This window comes from Lepidochelys olivacea (genome assembly GCF_965140295.1).
Source record: "Lepidochelys olivacea isolate rLepOli2 genome assembly, chromosome: 20".
Classification (NCBI taxonomy): domain Eukaryota; kingdom Metazoa; phylum Chordata; order Testudines; family Cheloniidae; genus Lepidochelys; species Lepidochelys olivacea.
Genome location: NC_140430.1, coordinates 19,456,797 through 19,467,083, shown reverse-complemented (window position 1 = coordinate 19,467,083; position 10,287 = coordinate 19,456,797).

The following is a 10,287-nucleotide window of genomic DNA, read 5'->3' as shown; positions in this document are numbered from 1 at the left end:
GCACGCGGGGAGGGGTGTACGCCCATCTCAGCCCTCTTGGGGCTGGCGGGGAAGAATGGGGGCAAAAAAAAAAGAAAAAAAGAAAATTCGAGCTGCAGAAAGTGAGACCTACTCCCATCTCAGTTCTAGTGTCAAGCCGCAGTCACTCCTCTGAGCTCCGGACAATCCAGAGTCACTCCATTACAACCAAAGCATCAGCGGCGGACTTGCACTGGCATAACCCAGCTCAGCTAAACGGGGCTGCGGCAAACCCATTCCCACTGGGCCCCCTTGCCCCAGAATCCCCTCCCCCTGCGTTATGAACTAAAACCCAGGTCCTGAAAGGCATTCCCATGCCCAGCTCCCCTGGGAAGTAAGCATTTAACTCCAGAATCTGGGACTGAAATCGCTTTTCCCTTTTACAATATTAAATCAAAAGGCCAGTTCCCAAGCAGGGGAAGGAGAGGGGAGTAACCAGCAGAACCAGCCCCCATGCAGAACCAGTTCCAACGCCACCGGATTCCTTATTGTGAGCTACTTTCTCCCCCGACCCCAGAGCTTTCTGGCAGGCCGGCCGGTGTCCGCCCACATGCCTGGGAAGTTTTGGGTCTGATTCCCCAGCAGCACAAAGGGATCTGAAAGTGCCTATGGGGTGCAGAGGGCCTGGGAATTCCACCCTGCATAGGGGCCTTCCCAGGCAGTGGAAAGAGGGGGCAGGTCAGCCTATTCTGTATCTCCCCCTGGCCTGAAGCGGGAGGCCGAGGCAAGGGAGCAGAAAGGGGGCTTAGAGGTTGGGCAGCCCTGCCATGGGGGGTTCAGTTTGATCCACCCAAGAGGACAAGCCCAGGCTGTCTTTTAAGCCGAGGGAGCGGGATTCTGATCTGGCGCTCAGGCCTCGGAGAGAGGAGAACCGGGATGATCCTTGCTCCTACCACATCCACCCCATCCCTACTCCCTTCCCCCTCAGATCCTCCCCACTGACCCTCACTCATTACAGGCCTAGATGCTTTAATCTCTAGGTTCCCACCAACACAGGTTAAAACCCACCGGGGAGGAGGGAGTGTTCACTTCAAAAGATACTTCCCCCCTGCCCCATACTGATGTGGACAGTAACAGCACCACCAGGTGGCCCATCTGCGGAATAGCAACATTCAAACCTCTCTCGCCCACCCTTGCCGTGTGGATCGAAGATCATGCCATGGCTCTGCACTGGCTCGGGCTGGGCCAAATCAATCCACGGGCCCCAGTGTCTGAGCTAGGGTGGGCAAGCGGGAGTGAAAGGGTTAAAGGGACATTATTTGGGAAGGGTCTGAGGTCGGGCATGGAAAGGACCTCAGCTCTCCTTTGCAAAGCAGAGACTGGTTCAACTCATCACACGCGAGGGTGCTGACACCTGACACCCCCGACACTTGGAGCCAAAGGGAAAAGTTGGGAGCTCAAGCTCCAGTCAGACGGTCCCCAAACCGCACAGACACCGGACACACTTCCGAATCTCCCCTCCATGACCGAAGCCCTGGGCTGACATCACCCCAGTCGGCAGGGATCCCTGCTATCATCTAGTGCAAGAACAGGGATCGGGGGGATCCTAGAAGCAACCCCCATCCCAGGGGATCTCCTGCTAGCCTCCAGATCTGGCTGCTTTTCCCCAACCCTCACCACACTACGTGCCCTGCCGCGTCCTCATCACAAATACTGTCAGCTTGCACTGTCCTCGTCCCCTGTTGTTCACCAGGCTGGGTCAATATTCCCTCCATGTCAGTGGAGGGGGACTGAGGCACAGAGCTGGAAGGGATTCCTCCCCGTACCAGAGCTGGGAAGAAAACCCAGAAGTCCTGGTGTGAGGGCCACACCTCTGGAGCTAAAAGCTTGTGCCAGATCATCTGCGGACCAGGCCCAGAGAGGGGGCTGCAGGGGGAATGTAATGCACGCTGATCCACAGCTTTCGCTGGCCCCCAGTCCCTATCCATCCAGTACTGCCCTGCTCCGTTCACGGGACAGCTCCCGTCCTCCCTGCGTAGAGCGGATCCGATCACAGTACCGGCCCCGGCAGCCTGCGCTAGAAAGTGACGGAGCCTCAGTGCTCTCTAGCCAAAGGCGCTGGCAGAACAGGACCATCCACTGGAAGCTGCGCTATTCTGGTCCCGAAGTCAGATCCTGCCCCACTTCCTGTTCACCAGGGGGGAGGATTTATATCCTGGGCCAAGGAATTTGTCCCAGTCAGCGTAAATGAACGAAACATTACAAACAGCAGCCAGCCAGGCAGCACGGCACAGCGGGGAAGGCACTTGGCAAAGTCAGGAGAACTGGGTTCTGAGTGGGAACGTGGTCTAATGGTTAGCGCCGAAGGAAGCGTAGGAGGAAGAGGGAGCCAGGACTCCTGGGTTCTATCCCTGGCTCTGGGAGGGGAGTGGGGTCTAGTGGGTTAGAGCAGGGGGGGCTAGGAGCCAGGACTCCTGGGTTCTATCCCCAGCTTTTCTACAGATTCCTCTGGGTCCTGGGGCAAGACATCTCAGTGCCTCCCTTTCTCCATCTGTAAGACAGGGAGGGTCTTTTGAGATGCCCAGACCGCAAGCCCCTGCGAATAAGTATTGTAGGAAGGCTCTGGAGAAGTTTGCCCCCCAGTGGCGTAACTATATTACCACACAGGAATCCTACGCCACCGGAATGCAGGGCTCCAGGGCAAATGTGGGACAACCTAGAGCGTCGTGGGGGAAGGATGTGGCCCCTGGCCTGACTGTCCCCACCTGATGGCCGACTCCACCTCTACTCCGGGACTCACAGCCCCATCCCCCACCTAGAGACGAAATGGCTCGCAAGTAAATTCAGTGCAGCAGGGGCCTGTGCTAGGCGGATGCTGGGAAAGTTCAACCGCACCTGTGCCCGGTGCCCCTCAATCCTGACCCGCAGCCCCCTGCTCTCCCAGCCCTGAGCTCCCCCCTGAGCTCTTCCGGTGCCCCTCACTCCCTACCCTCAGGGCCCTTTTGTAAGGACTATGCTATGTGCTTCAGATCAGCATCAGCGAGGGGCAGGTAACAGCCGAGCTGAGCGAGCTCTCAGGTGCTGTATCTATCTAACAACCTAGGCCCCACTTTGATCCCCCTCAAAGCCTGGCTGCCATTTCAGCTGACACCCCAGGGCACGGAACCGGAGACCCCCCCCCAGGGCTAAAAGCAGGAGTTGTCACACATCTTCCCTAGCCCCAGAGAGCAACCCACACCCTCTGGCAGAGGAGAGAGACTGGGCAGCTATAGGGGAAGCCAGCTATTTCCCATCACCAGGCGCCTGCCCCCTGCTGGACAAAGGCTGCTAGGACTGTCAAACAACATGGGCCACGCTAAAACAAGAGTCACTCTCACATTTCTTTAAAGGGCTTTTTTACCCCTGCTCTAGGCTCTCTGTTTTCTAGACTGTTTTAATCGCTCTAGAAAAATAGGACTTTTGCGGGTTTGGTTTCAATATTTAAATCTTATCACCTCCCTCCCCTGCCCAGAGGGGAACTCAAAGTGAAACTGACTGGGGAAGAGAAATATTAAAAGTGACCACGAAGCAAATGAACCAGCATGATTCTCCTGTAACACGGCAGGCTGGGGCTATCATGAGCAGAGTAGGAAGATCTGAGTTCTGATCCTGAGGACAAGAAGCAATGGGCTTAAATTGCAGCAAAGAGCGGATTAGGTTGGACATTAGGAAAAACTTCCTGATTCTCAGGGTGGTTAAGCACTGGAACAAATTACCAAGGGAGGTTGTGGAATCTCCATCATTGGAGATTTTTAAGAGCAGGTTAGACAAACACCTGATGGGGATGGTCTAGATAATACTTAGTCCTGCCTTGAGTGCAGGGGACTGGCCTAGATGACCTCTCAAGGTCCCATCCAGTCCTGTGATTCTATGGACAGGGCAGGCATTGTACAATCCTCTCCAGTCTCAGAATCCATGGTGGTTATAAGTAAAACAGCTGAAGACTTTGTAAAAATGTGTTGTAACAAACCTATCGCCTCCCCAGATTTAACTGTTATCACTTGGAATTTTGCAGCGGGATTAGAACTCAGATTCTCCTGTTCTGTACATGAGAACCCCCCAGCCCTCTGTGCTACAGGAGAACCAGGCTCCTAGATTAGCAGTGTTGGGCTCTTGTCCCACAGGTGAGTAGTTCAGATTTTAGCCAGCAGAGCAGCATGGGGTTCCCAGCCATGAGCCTGGCCGCTTCCTGTCAAGCTTCACAGAATGTGCCTCTGTAATGACAGACAGACATCGTCCCATTGGATTCAGTGCCCAGAGTGGAGCGTACAAGCTTGGGGCCCTAACAATGCTTTGACAGTATCCTTTCTGACAGTGAAATAAAGTCAGATTACAGTGTCATTGGGAAGCCAGTTATTCCCCTCCCTCCCCCTTCATAATGATTATTTTTAAATCTAGAGGGGGAGGGTGGATCGTGAAATCAGTAAAAATATGCACCAAAAAAACGTTTCAGACACCACCACGTTTACAAACCACACGTTGAAACAAAGGAGCAATTAAAAAAAGGTTATTTCAAATAACTAACAAACACCACACACTCGTCTTTGATTCCTAGTGAGTTACCATGATCCCAGTGTCTTGGCTTTTAATTTCTTCAAGAGCCAAACTAACCCATGATGCTGATCTAGTGACAAGGTTAACCACGCAAGCCACCAGTAGCCAGACCAACGGGCTCCTGAACCAGAAATCTTTCCAAACAAATTGTGATAACATAGGGATGGGAGGAAAACGAGGGGAGGGGATAGACGAGTGACATTTGGTCCAAATTTGGAGCTGTGACCAAGTTTCAAACTGTGTCCCAGCGTGAAGCATTTTGCTGGGGCTCTTCACAGCTGATCGAAAGCACAGAAAGAAACATTGAGAGGGGGAAAAAAATAAAATCAAAACCTTTTCCTCCAACATTTGGAATTTTGCCAGTGGGCATTGTTTCTGAATTGTAGAAAAATATCAACCAAGCTCTGGGCCCGATCCAGCAAAGCGCTTAAGCACATGCTTAAATTTAAGCATGCGAGTCGTCCCACTGACTTCAACAGAACTTCTGGCTAGCTTAAAGTTAAGCAGCCTCCATGGGGCTTCACTGACTCAGGTCCCAGTGCTCAGCATCTCACAGAAGCAGGACCCAAGTTATCTGAGGGTAATGCACAAGGGGGCAGAGTCTGCTTTTCCACTGACAAGTTGGCACACCTGGCAGAAGGCTGTTCTTAATGGAGCTGCAGCCAATTCATACCAGCTAAGGATCTGGCCCCACTTACTTTATTGGAGCCGCGCAGATTTACATCCGCTGGGGATCTATCCCACTAGGTGGAATTCACACCGGCTCGTGTCTTTTTTGTCATGTAAAATTCTAGTTCAAGAGTGTAAGTGACGCATAGATCTGGAGCCAGCCTGCTGAATGGGGGGTGAATTTTACATATTCTGATTTAAAAAGATCTTCCAATCAAAGAATTATACTTTGATATTATGCTCTTAAAGTGTTAAAAATACATACACTAGAAACGTTTCTGTGGGAAGGCGTCTCCAACCCCCCACAGCTGGTGGCTTAAAAAATATTAAGAGGATTTATGCTCTTACAATTTTTGGAAGCGGAATTTTTGCAGGCAACCGTTTTCCAAACACACAAGACTGGTTCATTTCTTTTCCCCAACTCCTCTTTTCATTAAAAAGAAGATCAAATGGTCAGACATTCCAGGCAAGGAGGAAAAGTTTTTACTAAAAAAAAAATGTAAGCAAAAAAACCCTCACCCTTTCTTTCTACTGCAGCTGTGTGCGTGAGAGAGAGGGGAATGTATTTCCAGTTAAAAGAAATCATGACTAATAAAGATTGTAAGCAGCTTTCAGATCTGTTGATTAAAAACACTATATTAATAATATCACCCCGCTCTTATATGTAGCGGGAAGATCTGGGTAATTAAAAGTCTGATACAAAATGCAGCTGTAAGTGTGTGATCACCACACCTCGCAGAGTGGGCAGAATGGTTTTACAGCCACTCACACTTTGCATGGGGATATTCGGCAAAGCAGTTTAATAGGGAATAAAGGGCACAGATCCATAGAAATGTGGGGCTGGAAGGGACCTCGAGAGGTCACCACGTCCAGCTCCCTGTGCTGAGACAGGGACAAGTAAAACTAGACCTTCCCCAACAGCTAATTGTCCAGCCAGTCCTTAAAACCCTGCCACCACCTCCCTTGGACGCCTATTCCAGAGCTTAACTCCTCCTCTGGTTGTAAAGCTTTTCCTAATATCTGACCTCAATCTCCCTTGCTACAGATTAAGCCCATTGCTTCTTGTCCTAGCTCCAGTGGACACGTCCCCTTTATAACGGCCCTTAACACATCTGAAGCCGTATCCGATACCCTCCCCGCCAGTCTCCTTTTCTCAAGGCTAACCACACTCAGGTTGTTTAACCTTCCTCATCGGCCAGGTGTTCAAAACCTTCGATCCTTTTCCGTGCTCTCCTCTGGCCTCTCTCCAGTTTGTCCACCTCTTTCCTAAAGTGTGGCAGTCAGAACTGGACACAGGACTCCAGCTAAGGCCTCGCCAGTGACCTTCCCACACCTTACCCACCACCCTCCTGTTAGTACACCCCAGATCGATACAAGGCTTTTTAGCAACTGTCTGGCTTTGGTGGCTCACATTCACCCGTGTCTAGAACCCCCAGATCCTTCTCAGCCGTCCAACCTCCTGCCCAGCTATTCCCCACTTCATAGCTGCACATTTGATTTTTCCTTCTCCAGTGAAATACTTTGCCCTTGTCTTTACTGAATTTTATCTCGCTGGTTTCAGACCAATTCTCCAATTTGACCAAGTCGTTTTGAATTCTAGCCCTGACCTCCAAAGTGCCCGCAACCCCACTCAGCTTGGACATCTGCACACATCATAAGCGCGCTCCTCACTCCATTATCCAAGTCATTAATGAAAATATTGACTAGGACCAGACCCAGGTCTGACCCCTACGGGATGCTGCAGGAGACGTCCTCCCAGTCCTACAGCTATAACTCCTCTTTGAGTCTTCCCGCCACCCATCTTATACTAATTTCATCTAGATCACATTTCCCTCGTTTGCTGATGAGAAGGTCATGGGGGGCTGTGTCAAAAGCCCACCTAAAATCAAGATCTACCATGTCTACTGCTTCCCCCCACCTGCAAGGCCAGTCACCTGTCAAAGAAGGAAATTAGCTTGGTTTGTTCTTGATCAATCCATGCCGGCTATTCCTTGTCGCCCCATTGTCCTCTAGGGGCTTATAAATTGATCATTTAATCATCTGTTCTGCTGCCTTTCCAGGTATCAAAGTCAGGCTGACTGGTCTGTGATTCCCAGGGGCCTCTTTGCTCCCCTTTTAAAGATCGGCACTATGTTTGCCCTTCTCTGGACCTCCGAGATCGCTTAAATCCTAATGACCCTGCCTGGGGTAACCCACATCAAGGGCTCATCCAGCATAGCATTTCCTCCCTGAATGCTATCAGCTTTGCATCTACACCGGGTCATGTGGTGGGACAGCTGTGCCGGGAGGAGGTTGTGATTATGTCACACGCCCAGACAACACAGCTATACCGGCAAACATCTGTAGCTAGACTGAGCCCTACACACAGAAGTTGCACCGGTTTAAGGTTAACCGGTTTAGTTGTGTGTGGACATACTTATATGGGTTTCAAACCAGTTTAGCTTGCCCCTGTAACTTTAGAGGCACGAGCCAGGTTTAAAGTCGTATAGGAATGTCCACACACACACGTACGTTGCATCTAGTTTAATACATCAGTGTGAAAAATCACACCCTTTGATCCAGCAATGTAAGTGCGGACGGAGGGTAGGTTTGAGAGCAGGCGAGTGCTTCTGGCTTCGTCTTCACAGCAGATTTAACCCAGGTTCAGGTGCTGGTTTCCCCCATCACACGCTTCGAATTCAGACACAACTACCCGAGCCACAAGGTGCAGCTGCCACCGGGCTCTGAGACACATGGTGCGGACGCTGAGTTAGCAATAGGAGGGATAAGCTAACTGCAGTCAACAATCCATAGATGATGGTCCTCCAATCCCTTCCCACAAGCCCCCGTGGTGGCCAATGCTGGGTATTCTCTAGCCGTATGACCCAGGGCCAGAAGCGATCTGCCTTCACATGCCTCTGCTTAGCGTCCTCAGGTTCACACCACTGCAGCTTCACCCTTGCTCCCCTCAGGAGGCTCAGGTGAATGCTTCCAGCACAGCATGGCCACGGTTTCAACCCTCCCATCGGGCGGAGCATGGCAGGTGTGAACTTCCCTGGGGACAAGCCAACAATGGTTTTGATTTTCTAGCTTTCTACTAATCCCCTCTCCCCATCCGCTGTCACACGCACAGATCGATCCGACTTGCTACAGCAACAAGAGAGACCGTCCACACAGCGTTACGCCTCCATCCTTAACCTCAAACAGCCGATCACCCCAGTCTGATCCCGCTGGGGTACATGGCTACACAAGGGGGATGGAAGAGGGGGTCAGACCCCAGCAGAGTTACTATTCACAGTCCCCAACCCCTGAAATGCAGATTTTTTTACATTACATTTTAAATGTTTTTTTAAAACCTTTCCCTGTCCCCATAACATAATTATGGGGAAAGTTTTATTTGCTCCAAGGGGCACCAACTCCCAGGGTAGGGCATTGGCTTACAAAGAAAACAGAAGGTTGCAAAAAAAAAAAAAAAAAAAAATTCTAAGAGGGATAACAATGTTTTCATGTTGGCATTTTAATTTCCAATTTGGGGGTGTGGGAGGGGAGGAGTGTGGTCGTTTGTTTAAATTTAAAAATGTTCACAGATGCAACAACCACAATAGTAATTATACTTAGCAGCTTTTCCAAGGCAAGAATCATTATCCCCATGTCACAGATGGGGAAACTGAGGCACGGAGAGGGGAAGTGAGTTGCCCAAGGCCATGCGGTAAGTTGGTAGCAGAACCGAGAACAGAACCCTGGAGTCCTGACTCCCAGCCCCCTGTGATAACCACCAGTCCACATGCCATTCCCAGAGCTGGGAACAGAACCCAGGAGTCCCTGACTGCAAAGCAGCACAGAAGTGAAATTGACGAGAAAGGGAAGGTAAAATTAAACAGTGTCATTTCAAGAAAACATACAGCATCAATTCCAGGAATGAAAACAGGCCCTAGTGCTTAAGAAGCAGCATGTGAATAGGTCAATGAACACACACACATCCTAACAGATGAATCCTGCCTGTGTCTGCAGGATCAGGGTCTACATTTTAAAATCACAACTTGGGATCCTGGCATTAACCGGAAGGGATTCAAATAGATTACCCCCATCCCCCCCCCCTTTTTTTTTTGCCCCGACAATGCCCCGTGCTATTGAAAAAACAAGCATAGCCTTGCATATCGCATTCAGGGGCTCATCTATGCTGGATTTTGGTTTTACATCGGCGTAACTATAGCGCCGTCAGCGTCAACTCCAAAAAAATAAAACAGGGAAAAGGTCGTATCAGTCTGAACAAAACCTGTTCACCCCAAAGCAGAATGTTTTGTTTTGCAGCGTTTTTTACAGTATTCCTAAAATAAAATGGAAGGTCATTTCTAAACCAAATGTTACGATGAAACACTGAAATAGATGCATCCGATGAAGTGGGCTGTAACTCCCGAAAGCTTATGCTCTAATAAATTGGTTAGTCTATAAGGTGCCACAAGTCCTCCTGTTCTTTTTACGAATACAGACTGACATAGCTGCGACTCTGAAACCTGAAATAGTTTGAAAATGTCAAAACAAAACGTTTCGGGGGAAGGGGTTGGCCAAAACAATTTGGAGAAACTGCCCAGTTTTGGTGGCAAATCTGCCTTTTCCAGCCAAAAGAAATTTCAGCCAACAATCTCAAATTTCAAGTTCGCGTAACATGACACACCTTGGCTGGGGACTGAATCTCAGACTTGAGGTGATAAAAGCCAAAACTGCTACCGGGTGAGCTAAAAGATATGGCCCGTTAGAGGATTCAAACCTTCACATGAAGCCTGGCCACTCGAGGGAGACAAAGCAACAGGGAATTAGGTTGGCTCTGCCCAAAGTTCAAATGCCCATAGAGGTCACTTGTCAGTCGCTGCAGTAGGATTTTACACTACATGGTTGGAAGGGGAAAGAAGAAAAGAATCCAGTGTAGACGCAATGTGAAAAGACATTACAGCCAGGAGCGTTGCTCTGTCGCTTGCTTTAAAAAAAAAGCCCCCATTCAGAGACACACACGTTACGACCCATCCTTATTCTCCACCCTTGTCACTGCAGCCTGTGGATGGATGAAAGAAATCAGTGGGACTTGAGCAT